Genomic DNA, 13547 nt, shown 5'->3' on the forward strand with positions numbered 1-13547 from the left:
GAACATCCTCTTCTGCTTTTGCCATCAAATTAGAGTACCTAACTTAGGAGCCTTAACCCTTTCCAAGGTCAGTGAAGAGATAGGGGGAAATTTATCCCACCTGGGACCTGATTCATCCTCTGGATGTGATTCAGGAGGGCGCTGCCTTGTGCTTGCGCAGGTGGGAAAAGCCAGGCTGTGGAGCTCCCCATTACTGCTGCGCTTCCCTGGAGAGCAGGAGATCCTTGGGTGGTCCAGAGAGCACTGATAGGCTCTATCACAGACACTCTGAGGAACTGTTGCAGGAATATCACAAAATAGAAGTCAAGGGGACATTTAAAGTTATTCCCTAAGTATCTGGGCAACATGAGTTTACCTCCTGATGTTGACTAGGGGAGCACACAGGCGAGAAAGAATTTTTACTGCATTTTGTAGGAGCTAGAAATGCATTGGGCCTTCGAATGAAAATAACTTCGTGGACTAATTGTGCTCTCTTCTTCACTGCAGAAAAGTTAGTGATTCAATATCGTTGCCTCTGCCACTTTATTGCTCCAAGAAATAGTCATAAAAAGCAGCAATAGAGTCATTACAGAACTCTATTAAAACCATCCCTGTGCCTCTAACTGCTGCAAGTTAAGAAAAAGGCTTCTGGGCCAAAGTTTTTTATCCAAGATTTTTGCCCTCTGTAGAGACGAAGGAGACTAAAAAAGAAATCCCTGTCTGTAGTTCTTGCCAAATAGGCATGGCTTCAGTGTTTGGAGAGTCCCTCTTGGGAGATCAGGAATGGTTCGATGTAGAGAGATTTACAGAGACTTATAACTTATAATGAAACTATTATCTTTGCTCTCTCTCCTCTTTCAAAATCATATAAAGTCAGGTGGTATGTTCTCACAGCAGTATTAGTAGCTGTCAAGTCAGATATAAAGCAAAAAATATTCCTGACTTGGGTAAAAGCTAGAACTGAGGGCGAAACTGTCAGTGAAGAAGTGATTTTTGTGTTGTCTTCAAAAGGAAGGTGTTGCTCTTGCAAATCACTCTCTAGAAGATGATCTGGTGCCAAGTCTCATTAATTTCAGCAGGAGCTTCGTGAGAGCCTGGGGATTCTGCCTTTCTGAGCAGTTTATGTGACTGAGGCTGAGATGGAGAAAGAGCTTTGTGTGCTGGAGGACAAGGTGGGGAGCTGCTGGCAGGGGGAACTAAGCAGGGAAGGAGCAAAGGGGGAGCTAGAAAGGTAGTAATGCCATTACAATCAGAAGAGTTTTCCAGAGTTAAAATCCAGCTGAAATACATTCCCTGTTCTGCTTAAAAAAATACAGCCCTAATAATCCTGGATTGCCAGGGATCAATCCTGCCTCCACCGAGAGCACTGAAGTCTGCTAGTTGGTTTTACAAGCCTGGGGTTTCAGTCCCTGTCAGATCATTCACAGACATATGGTTCAGCCTTTCACAAGGTTGCCAGAGCACTGCAGGGTTGGTTTATACCCTCCCTTATTTTCATGCTAAGATGGAAACATTTTGAAACCCAACCTGGGAAAAGTGAAATTCTCAAAGAAAACACAGAAGTCCCTGTTAAATACTCTGGAGCTCATGTAGCATTATAAAATTCTCCAAAGCTGGCTTGATAAATGTGGGAGATTGAGGATGCATCACCCTAATTGTTTGTAGATTTTCATCCCCTTTAGCCATCAAAAAATTGCTGCTGTGGTAATCATTGCAGCTGATGCTCTTAGGAGGAGAAATTCAGATTGTCAGACTGAGGCATCCAGAGGAAGAAAGTGAGAATATACATTGAAATGCACACTTTTCCTTTTCGTCGTGTGTTTTCCTGCAGAGGAAAATTTGTTCTTGGGTTTTTGTTTGGTTGGTTTTTATTTTTTTTCTTACCCTGTTTAAGATCCTCAATTAAAAAGTTTATTTGGTTACTGTAGGGGCTGGCCTGCTAACCTCCTCCTCAGACCAATCCTACCTTCTATTTCACAGAGGTCAGCACCATCCATGCCAGAGAAGGTTTTGGGAATCACTGAGATAAGTGTTGCTGAAGAACCTGTCTTTATGGTAAGTTTCTCCTTTCCTCTCACCCTCTTTAATAAAAATTTTGCTGTTGTGCTGAAGTCTGAGCACTTGTCATTAATAATAATTTAAAAATAGTGTCTACAAGTTTAAAAAGACTGATTGAAAATAGGACTATATGTGATTTTTGTGCATTCAGAGTTAATACCTAATCTATTTGTGCTGTGTTAATATAAATTTGTTTCAAATAACTTTGTTACTTTCAGAGATTTGCTGTTTCAACTTTTTTCCCCAAGTCTCTAAACACTTTTAACCTTTTCTAAATCTTATTCTATGCTCCATATGTATGAGATCTCATTTTGAACACTAACTGTTAATTTTTATGATTGGTGTAAAAGAGAAGCATGGAATCCAGGTCACTTGTATTGAATCCATGGGAAAATGCCCCTAAAAATTAATTTATGATGGACGAGATTGATGCTGAAAAGGCTGACTTAATTTGTTTCATTACATTGGAAAAATGAAGCTGAAGGCTTGACAGCACCAAACTGAGGTGGGCATAGCAAAGCCCATTTCTTGGCAATCTTCACTCGTAGCTTTGTCTGTGCATCTCTTTAGTGATAAGTAATATGCTGATCTTTGGCAGCTGCTGAACAAAATCCCAAATTAATTTTGCACCCTGGGGAGAGTACAAATCATCAGCGTGACGTTGTTCATGGTGTTTCTTTCTCAGAAACTTCAGTAGTGCAAAGAAATGGTTTTGAAACAGAGACTGGTGAAGGGGGGAGCAGGAGAAATAGGGGAGTCAGAGTAGGAAGAGGGTACTTCTTACCACTGTGTTCAAGGGAAAATGGGGATGGAGGTGTGAAGACTGGGTACTGCTTAACCTGTGGAAAGCACCAGTCCTTAGCAGGGATTTGTACACCATAATTCTTCAGTGCTTTGTGAGCAATGCTCTGCTGGTGACAAAAGGATGTCACACATTAACTTCTGTTTCTGAACGCAACCATCTCAAAGCTTCCGAGATGACATCATTTCTCTTCTTTGCATTTATTGAATCAGATTAAATACGGAGCACATTCCTAACTTTAATGTCAGGATAGCTCTCAAATATGTTATTGTGAGAACTTCTGTCACAAGCAGAAGCATTAACTGCTACCCCTTCTCATCTGACTAATGAAGGGAATGGCTAATGAAGCGAGAGTGCAAGAGTTCATGCATAATTTCATTCTATTTGAATTTGAAAATGCTGGGTTACAAAAGTGTTATGAATTTCCATTTTTGGAGGAAAGCTATCTATTAGAACAGAGCTCCTACTTCAAGCTTCCTGCAGGGATTTTCTTAAGCGTTGCTTCTTTTGTTGTAGGGAAATGTAGAGATTCTGAAAATATTTTTCTGTTTTAAACAAAGGGAGCTGTGTTTCTGGGTTAGCCAATGCTTGTGCTGTCTGTGCCTTTCAGATGTGGTCTTGACACTCTGGATCTATCACAAGAAAAGCTGAGGGTCTGGCATCTGATTAACAATGATGGGAATCTACCTTCTTCTGTCATCAAAACTCAGCTGGGGGAAGATTAAATTTTCCTTTAAAATAATATATGTAAGTCCATTTGTAGATTAAGACAAATTTGAGAAATAAAGGCATGACTACCTGCTGGCACCTTCTGGTGCATCCAGCAGTGATGCTGTAAGCTGCTGCTACCCATGAAAATGGGGTTCTCACATGCAAACATGGAGAAGCCTATAGATGCTTGGGCGTTTACAAGCACACAACGTGTGTGTGTTTATGGCAGTGCAACGGTGCATGGACTTTGGCCATGGAAATGTTGTCCATAAAGTGCAAGACCATGGCTGTACACATAAGTGCATTCCCTGCTGATTAGCAACCTGCCATAAACCCCTGTTGACACAGCTATTGGTTGTGCATAATCATCCTGCGCATTTTTTAACCATCACATTAAGATTCCCAGTTTCTTGTAAAATCAGTCACTGCAGTATTTTCTTTTTTTATTAATACCTGTGTGTATGAGGTGTCTGACAGAGTTATTATCCACTTTGGTGATGAAAAACTCCTGCTGAGGTCCGGGGGAACAGGATTGCAAAGACCAGCACGATGTCTGTCTTATAAAGCGCTCATTCTTCTGACTGACCATCTGTGTGTGAAAAAGGACTGCTCTTACGCAGCAGTAGTTTTGTTGAGTTTGGCCTTGATTTCTTTTTTCCAGATTCTGCCTAGCAAAAGGGGAGGGAGAGAAGGGAAAAAGCAAATTTCATTGGGGAATGGAGGAGGTGGGGGTGGAGGGAAGGAGAGCTGAAAGCTTAAAAAATGAGTGACTGGTAGAAGAGTACAGTAAAGTCAGTGAATAATTTTACTGTCCTGGTCTAGCAGCTTGGGAATGTGCCATGTTAAACAATAACATCTTCCAAGTAAGAAAGGCAGAGAGGGAGGGGAAAGTTGGGGCGAAGTGAGAGGAGGGGACTGGAGGTAACGGAGGGATTGGATCCTTGAGTACAGTCACTGCCAGTCCTTGGATCAGCTACTTTTTATTTTTCTTGGGTTTTTTTTCATTAAATATTTGACACTGAGTCAATGCCCAGGATATAAAAATCTGTACTACTCTGTTACCATTGCTTGACAAATAACATTACAGATAGGCTGCTGGCTTCAGGTTTTACCCAAATAAATTAAATCATTATTGCTTCTTTGGAGCCTTATGGACCTCACTTCTCTAAAATCATTGTATTGCACAGAAGGAAATCCAGAGGCAAAGATGCAGGGCTGCCATGCAGCTTGGCCTGGGTGTGTTTTCATTTCTCTCCATTCACTTACTGAAAATGCTATCCAGAGGCTTTTGAAGGCTTCACAGATTTATCCATGTTTTCCAAATGCCTAGTAGGGTTATCCATTGAGACACCTGCTGCCAGTTTGCTCTTAGCCTCGTGCACCTCTGGGATTCCAGCACACAGGGTATCTTGGTCAGTGTGATGAGCTGCTAGGAAAAATTAGGGTAGCTGGGTGCTTTGGGAAGCTTTGAGTAAACCCTACAGACAATTTCCTGCTCTGTTTCAGGCTGTTTTCTGTACCTGGTTAGCAGCAGTGCTGTGCTGCAGGAGTGTTGGTTTCAGGTTTGCCATGCAGAATAGAGAGGGCTTTCAGGGCATGATGACCCAGAACAAAGGGGCTGTCAGTTTGCTGCTGGAAAAAACTTCTTAGCCTGACAGAGATGGTACATGAGGCTTGGGCAGCGGCCACCCTCAGCCTGGGTTTGGACTTGCACTGAATGCAATTTTTGTGGCATCTTGCTGACATCTGGTTTGGAGCAAACTGATGCTGTGACTGAATGTGGCCCTTAGTTCTTAGTTTAATTAAGAGTTAAGCTCCCACAGGTCTGATGCACCATCTGGTGAGAAGATGTCCCATGAGTGCCTGGCTGCTCACGTGTGGTGTGCCCCTCCTTTTCCCCCAGCGTCAGCACACCGGGACAGCGGCTCCCACCTGCTGCCGGAGCCACAGTGGATTTCATGCTTAAACTGCTGCATTTCATCAGTGGCTGCACAGACTCCCTGAGACACATTTCTCTGGAATGGAGCAGCAGATGAGAGCTTCAGATGCTTGATTGACTGGGTGGTTTTTTCAGGAGGGTGTGAAATTTTAGCAGGCTCAAGGTTTGTTGTGCAGGAGGAGAGACAGGACCAAAAACCCAAGAACATTTCTGGGATATTGGGTAATTTCAGGCATTTGAGCCAATGCTGATAGGAGGCAAGCCTGAGATCAACATTGAACTGCTCTGAAAAAACCCCCTCCAAAACCAAGCCCAAACCAAAAAAAAACCAACCAGGAAAAACAAAATATATATAGGAAGCTGAACTTCCTACATCAGGTCCTTTTTTAAAAGAGCTAATATATCATAGGGTTGATGGATACCCAGCAAGAGGTAAGAAGGAGAAAGGTGTTGCTTTTGTAACTCATAACTCATGTCAGTTAAGAGGTATTTCATGCTTTTACGGGGATGGATGTGGAAAGCCTCCAAAAAATGGGTGAAAACGATGTAGAAAACACTTCGTCCATTATCTAGAACATCACAATGATGTAATAGAAGGAATGGCAACCACAGGAGTAAAAAGTTACTGACAAAAATCTGTTCTGTGTTATTCAAATTATTCCTGATCTAAAAATGGGGATAAGCAGTAAAAGGACAGGATTTGCTAATGACACAAAACTATTCAGGAAAACCAAAACTCAAATCAACCCTGGAGATTTGTAGATACTATTAGGATGCTGAATGACTGAATCTCTTTTCTCAGGTTATTTTCTAATCTTAATAATTGAAGAGTGGTGAAACTAGCATAAACGATATCTATGCCATGACTAGCAGGAAATAGCTACTCCCACCTGGGGGGAAACACCTCATTATGGCTAGCTCTGAGAATGTCACCTCAAAATGATGGCAGAGTCATCTAGAATACTAGGATTTGGTAGAAGGGGAGTGGAAATCAAAGTAGAGAACAAGAGCATTCTACCACAGACCATCCACACCTGATCTTCTATGTGGAATTCTGAAAATATTTAATTTAGAAATCCAAAGGATTTTGAGAAAAAAAGTGAAGATATGGATCATAAGGATGATATGAAATGACTTCTACATGACAAAGGGCTTGATGGGTTTCCTAGGCTGGAAAATGGTGACTGTGTGGGCAAGATGACTGTTATCTTTAAAAGCCATAAGAGTGAATGAAGGACAGAGAAAGTAAATAAGGAACTATTTCTGTATTCATTGTTTCTCACTAAACGAGGACCATGAACAAGCAAAAGGAAGGGCAATGAAGCTGTGGACCACACTGGCACATCTTGTCCTGGACAAAAGCATCAGCAGGTTCAGAAAGGGTGCAAGCAAATTATAGGAGGATGGGTTTGTGAGTACCCACCAAACATGAGGGTGCAGGTGCAAACTCTCAGTTCAGGAAGTCTCTAAGCTGGTACCTTCCTGGAAGCTGGATGGATACAGCAGGGAAATAATTACTCAGTACATACCCCTTTTCTTATAGCTGTTTTTAGACTGAACTCTGTAGGCCTTTGATTGGCTCAGATGGTAGTGCCAAATTCTGAAATATGTTTTTTCCCCACTTGGTAGGATAAGAAATTGCTTCTTGTTGGTCTGGTGCAAGTGATGGAACACATCACTGAGTGAATGGGGAGGGTGTTCTGTGATGAGGATGGCTCTGCACAGCCTTTCAGGGGAAGCAGGCTTGTGGCAAGGGTGCCCATATTCCTCTCTGGCTGTTCAAGTGGAGGAGATGACGGAAAATACTACAAAGCAACGTGCTCTTCGTTTGATACAGATCATCTGTCTTAAGTGATTGAAACCACATTTTTGCACCAGAGAAAACGACTGGCCACAGTTAGTTTGGGAGATGGAAGTCTGCTCTGGGAAAGTGAACAATGGCTGATCAGAGGGTCGTGTTCTTGCTGATAGTGTGGCTGCTGCTGTTTTTTCCATATCAGTGTCAAAGAGGGAAACCAGCAGCTCATGTGCCAGTGGGAGGGATATCTGTTACCAATGTCAGTACTTTGTAAACTACTTCACTATACTCCTTGTCGCTTCTCTTTACCTCTTAGCCTCTGCTTTAATAAATATTTTAGATGGAGAGATATTCTCTACAAGAACTAAATGTGCTGTGTAGATGTACCGTAAATGTGTAGAAGAAGAGAGCCTCCCTTTACCACCTGCACTGGGTTCAACTCACAAAAAACTGATGGTAAAAATGAGTAGAACAGACTTAGTCAGGTGAAAAAGTAAATATGTTCTGATTCAGCCATAAAAGCTGATATTAAAAAAACCCAAAACATCAAAACAATTGATAGATCTATGTGAGTGTAATTTAAATGAGTTATGCTGAGGTTCTGCAATATTTAGTTCATGTTGTGAGGGTTTTTTTCCATTTCTGATTTTTGTCCAAAACTGGAAGTGCAAGAAATCCCTCAAGAAAGGCAGTTCTGGAGATTTCCAGCTTATTTCAGGGCTCTAGAGATTCAGATAGTTTGGGTAAACCTGTGAACTTTTGGATGTTTATCTGAACTGAACCTGAACTCTAAATCTTCTAGGGTTCACCCAGATAAGTCATAGGGAGGAAGGCCCATAATGATAATTTTAATGTTATTTTCTCATTCAGCCATGGATATGACCCTTCTCAGCCTCCTGAGAATTTCTTTGTGCTGCATGGAACAAAGAGAAAGCTAAATAGTGTGTATCATATACGCACAATTAAACACTGCATGCGCCATTACGGTTTCAGCTGCTATACATCCCAGTTGCTGGTTGCTGTCTTTGTAAGAGGATTTAGCTAGAAAATAGATGACTGTTTCCAGCCTGGCATTGTCTTTAGTGATATCTTTCATGTCACATGAAGATAACTTAGGGGAAAAGCGCTAGAAACAAAACTACTGAACTACAATAGGCAAAGCAATAAAAAGCAAATAAAAGCTTATTAAAAAACCACATACATGAACATTTAGTGTTCATTCTGTCAAGTTTTAAGAAGTCACTATAGTAAAATTTTCCTTGTCTGACTGTATAATCACAGCATCTGTGTTCTTGATGTTTATCTATGGAGACCTCTGGAACACAGTGGAGCAGTTTATAGTCTCTATTCTACAGAAAAGAATTTTCTATAATACAAAAGATAACATCATACCTTTCTTGATGTCAAAGGCAAGGCCCTAGATGATTTTTCTTGCTGCAGGATTTTTCTAGTGGAAGTTAATGTAGGAAAGCCACAGCAGAATGAGGAATGGCATCAGGATTTCCCTCTACTTTGTCAAACTATCCACACACATCCCATCATACTTAATGAATATCACTGGATCACATTTGTACTCTTGTATTTCACGTCCAATGTGTGAAAAGACCCAGAAGTGCACACTGGTCTAGCTCTCATGTCTTCTGTACTTGTGAGACGGTATCAGGAATAACTGTGGTCTTACACACATTAACACACAGGTGTGGTGAAAACAGAGTGTATATAGTACCACAGTGTCCTTCCAGGTGCAAGAAAATGAATTGCTAGAAAAGTGCATAACTAGATTTCATTGGGGGAACTGGCAGACAAGTGCTCTGGTCGGAAGTCTGGAGAGGCAGCGTGCTTTATGCTAAAGCTTGCTTCCCAAATGCCTTCCCAAGTCATGCTTCTAATGTTTGTGAAATCACTGTGACTTTCTTGTCACATCAGAAATCATTTATGACTTTGGAGCTGCCTGTCAGTGTAGGGGAAATTCAGAGGAGCTCATTTTATTTTTCAAGGGAATTTGGAAACCATCAGTGCTGTGTTTGAGCTCCTGGGTTTTCCACAGGACGTGGTGTTCCGCAGGACTGCAGGACTATGCTACTCTCATCAGCTTCTCTCCATGGAGTAGCTGCATGTTGAGACATTTTCAAAACTTAAGGACTGCTGTTAGGTCCTTCAGGCACAGGAAGTGTCTCTTGCTAAGTTCAGACTAGACTTGTCCACAGATTTTTGACAGGAATCTCAAACTGCAGTTACTTTATCCTTTTGAAGAGAAACTATGTGGGATTCAGTAATTTTATGGGATTTCCAGATTTTTGAAATTTGGCTAGCTTTCTGTTTTTCTCTGAGTATGGATCCATGCAGGCATGAAGTTCACAGATACAAAGCTCTGAAAGCTGTACTTAAAGACTGATTTTCATCAGTCCTTGTGAATGGAGTCTTCCAGCCTGGCATACTTACATTGCACACCTTACTTCACACTGTACTCCATCTTCCTAAAATATCACCTCCTGGAGAGTATGCTTGAAAAAAACCACGGTCTAAACCTCATTCAGCTTCTAGGAACACCCTATCAGAAAAATTTTGGGTTTTGTCTCCTATTGAAGCCAATGCAGTGGAACACTAAGTGAGAGAAATGTATTAATGAACAAATCCTCTGTAGGGAATGGCTTAGAAATGCCATGCCAGCAGGATGCAGGAATACCTCCTAGCTGTATTTAACCCCATGTGTGCAACTGTGTTTATAGAGCAGATCAAAGAAAATGAGCTTCTATACACAAGGTCCAAGGAGATCTGAACCAGGGGAATTATATTTACTTGAATGCTAAACCACAGTGAATTTTTTATGATCAAAGATTGCTCTGGGGCTTTTCCCACAGACTGAACTCTCAGCCTTAGCTTGAGATGTAGGTATAAAATTGATTCAAATGTTCATTGTCTGAAGCTTTTTTGGTTTATCTAAATATGCAGTGTTCCTCTGCTTCTGTCTTAATATTGATATTTATTTCATCATCCAAAAAATGGTTATGGCTTTTTTTTGAAACCAGAATATTGGAAGCAATTTTACAAACTTGAATCCTTGCAAAAAATACTTAGATGTGAGTCTTGCAATGTCTTTTACTCTGAAAATGTTTTAAAGAGAAGTTCAACTGAAAGCAGGCCACCATCATCAGTGAGATTCTAGTGCTGATGCAGATTCCTCTCAGAGAAAGTGAAAAGCTAGGCAATAAAATGGTATTATCAGTGGAAATGAAAACATTCAAAGGAGTGAAGGATAAGAATAAGCAGTCTCTTTCACATGCCCTCAAAAGAGATCTTTCAGCTGGGGCTTCAGATAAGGAAACATTTCCAGTAGAGGTGCAATTAGGAGAAATAATCAGGTTGGTTGAACTCTGGGTGAATTGACCCTGGACATCATTGTGGCTCAGGTCTGATACTCTCTGTGGAGAGATTCTTCCCTGAGTCCCAATGCCACAGGTTGAAGCACCGACTCTTAATAATGCCAACCAGTGGGGCAGCTAAGATCCTGATCTGAATGGGGATCTGTGCAGCATGCTTTGGATCCCCGTTATCCCCAGGGCACTGTAGCATGCTGTGATGCTTGATTTCCCTTGTTGCACTTATTTATTTGTGAGTTGTACAATCCTGTCAGCTCACAGCCCAGTTGCTTCTCTCCTGATGAAATCTGAGTATGGTGATTAATGTCTTGTGTTTTGTTCTGCCATGAGTTGCCATGGAAATGAGCTTGAGGTTGCAAATCTAATGAAGTATCCTATATTGTGGAACAAAGAAGAGCAGGAAGTGGTGACACTGTGGCAAGAAGCCTGATGTGGAAGTCTCTTGTCTGAGATCAGTATAGGTCAGCCTGGCAGTCCCAGTGCTGTCTATCTTGTCTTTCAGCACATTAGGAAATCTTACTAGAACTTCCTCTGATTAGGACTCATTCACTACATAAATGTGGATTTTAGACCCTCATTTCCACAGCTCATTTCATGGCTGTGAAATTCTTGTTTCTTGCTGGCTTAAAATTTTTTACTTGCAGAAAAAGGAAGAAAATACGATTAAAAGCAAAAATATATGTGGGGCAAAAATTCAAGAATGGCTGAGAAAAATGCCAATGCCCTCCATTCTGGTCCAGGATGCAGTGCTCTGTAGTGGATGCTGAGAAGATATGTAAAACCAGAGCAATGTTAGAGTAATGCTTTAATTGTTAAACTGTCAAAACGCTGTTAATCTGCAGTGGAAGGACTTCCCAGGGCAGGGGTTGTGTCTTGACCTTTGTGTTTTATAGTCAGTGGTCCTCACTTCCTTCTCTAATACGCTTCAAAATGATACAGAATTATGCAGACTGAAAGAAACACAAAGTTATTAGGAGGAGTGAACAGCTGAACAGCTACTATTATTGTTTCCTAGTCAGTGATGCTGCCAAGTGTGTAGGAAGCTGAATTCTTCTTGTACAAGTATTCCCCATAATTTGTACCTTAATTTTTACTACGCTAAGGAAAATCACTTCCTTTCCTGGGGTGGGCTTTCTTCTCTTTGGGCATGTGGAAAGGCTGGAAAACTGTATGGATAATGCAGTTGCTCAGTGCTGTCCTTTTCCAGAACTGTGGTGTGTGCAGCGTGCAGGATTGTGCTGGGAATTTCCCCCCTTGTGCTTGAGCCCTGACTACGATTTATAGGAGAAGGATGGAAGTCTTGACATTTGGAACACAGCAATGCCTATTGCTTATTTCCCAGTAGAACTTTCAACTTAAAAGATTTAGATGCTTTTCTTTATTAAACGGAGTGAATACTTCAGTGTTTTCAGCTCAAAGCCCATCAGCATATCTCCACATTTTGTCAAGGGGCCAAGCTGCCAATTCTCAGTGGAAGCGCTGTTAGCAGTGGTGGTAATCCAGCATGGTGGTCTAAGAAAAGGATAGGAGCCAGAAATTTGTGCTCAGGCTCCAGTTTTCTCCCTTGTATTTGGCTACAGTCACCAAAACCAAAGCTCTGAAAAAATGTGTCTGGTTTGTGATAAACTAGATGGTCACCCCAGAGTCAGGACCTGACCCCCTTGCTTTTGAAAATGTTATCCTGTACCTTTGTGCCTCTGTTTCTTGATCCATCAGCTCTCAATGATGCTATACTTAAAACGGACTGGGCTGCTTGCAGTGCAGTGGTTAAACATAAAAAATAAATGTGCAGATGGTAGACTAGGTTGTTAATTTTGGTCTGTAACTGCAAACTGAGAATAGAGTAGGAAAAGTCATGCAAAACAGGAGTATATGTTTGAGACTTTAATGTCTGCCTTTAAATTTCCATCTCTGTGTGTCTCTTTCTCTCCCTCTCTAAAGTACACATGTCCCCAGGCCTCATACTCTGGCATCCAGCTCATCCCTGCTGTCACCACCGTGGCATTTGGCAGTCCCTGAGGTGAGAGAGGGAGCTGAAAGTGTGCTGTACGGTGTCCTGCAGCTCTGCCCTGATGCAAAACACATTTCCCACCTCTAGGATGCTTTCTCATGTCTCCCCTTTCTGAGTGTTCCCTCTTCCCCTGCTCCCACAGGGAGCACTCCCTTTCCTTCAAGCAAAGTTTTATATTCCAATTACTAATTTTAATCTGATTATTGTTTGCAAAACCAATAATTGGAAGAAGTCAGTCATTGCTTAACAGCTTTAGTGGTAAATCAGTTCCAGCAGCTTGCTGGGCTGCTGCTAGCATGAATCCACGTGCTTCTCAGCTAGATGCTCTCATCTCTCTCCTCTGCACTCTCTCTCTCTCTCTCTCTCTCTCTGAGATCCTTTGCTGGGTCCATGTGGGGCTGGGGATGTAAGCACTTCAGAGAAGTGTTTCAATATATGGTTATGATTCTAAGTTTTGGCATCAGCTTTTATTACAAGTTGTTGACTGGCTGGAGGCGTGAGAGAGTGGGAGCAGGGAGGGTTCTCAGCCATGTGTGAAGTGAGGAGACAGCAGTAGCAGAAATAGTACAATAACTCTTCTCTGGAGCATGAAAATGGGGTCTGGAGCAATCCCCTTGGCCCCTAATCTCTTGTTAGCTCTGGGGTTTATAGCATGGACTGTGACAGTTTTGCTGCAAGGAAGGGTCAGAATTTCAACCACAATAAAAATTGTAGCTCAAGTTAGTAGCATGTAAAGTATTTTGGTCTGGCAAAAAAGGGGCACTTAAAGTATGAAATCCAAGCCTCTGTTTTAAAATAATACCTATCCTATGTACTGGTGCTCATTTATGGTATTGAGTGTGATTTTCTTGTCTAAAAATGTAACAGAA

General features: G+C 41.6%; 1 long non-coding RNA gene across 1 annotated transcript in view; it reads left to right on the plus strand.

Annotated features, from left to right (window-relative positions):
- LOC120411791 overlaps window positions 1–13547 on the plus strand; it is a 70412-nt gene that overhangs the window by 28737 nt on the left and 28128 nt on the right. Inside the window, exon 7 of the long non-coding RNA XR_005604312.1 lies at window positions 1960–2034. This is a non-coding gene — a long non-coding RNA (uncharacterized LOC120411791). The remainder of the gene's footprint in view (window positions 1–1959; window positions 2035–13547) is intronic.

Source organism: Corvus cornix, chromosome 3 (genome assembly GCF_000738735.6).
Source record: "Corvus cornix cornix isolate S_Up_H32 chromosome 3, ASM73873v5, whole genome shotgun sequence".
Taxonomy (NCBI): domain Eukaryota; kingdom Metazoa; phylum Chordata; class Aves; order Passeriformes; family Corvidae; genus Corvus; species Corvus cornix.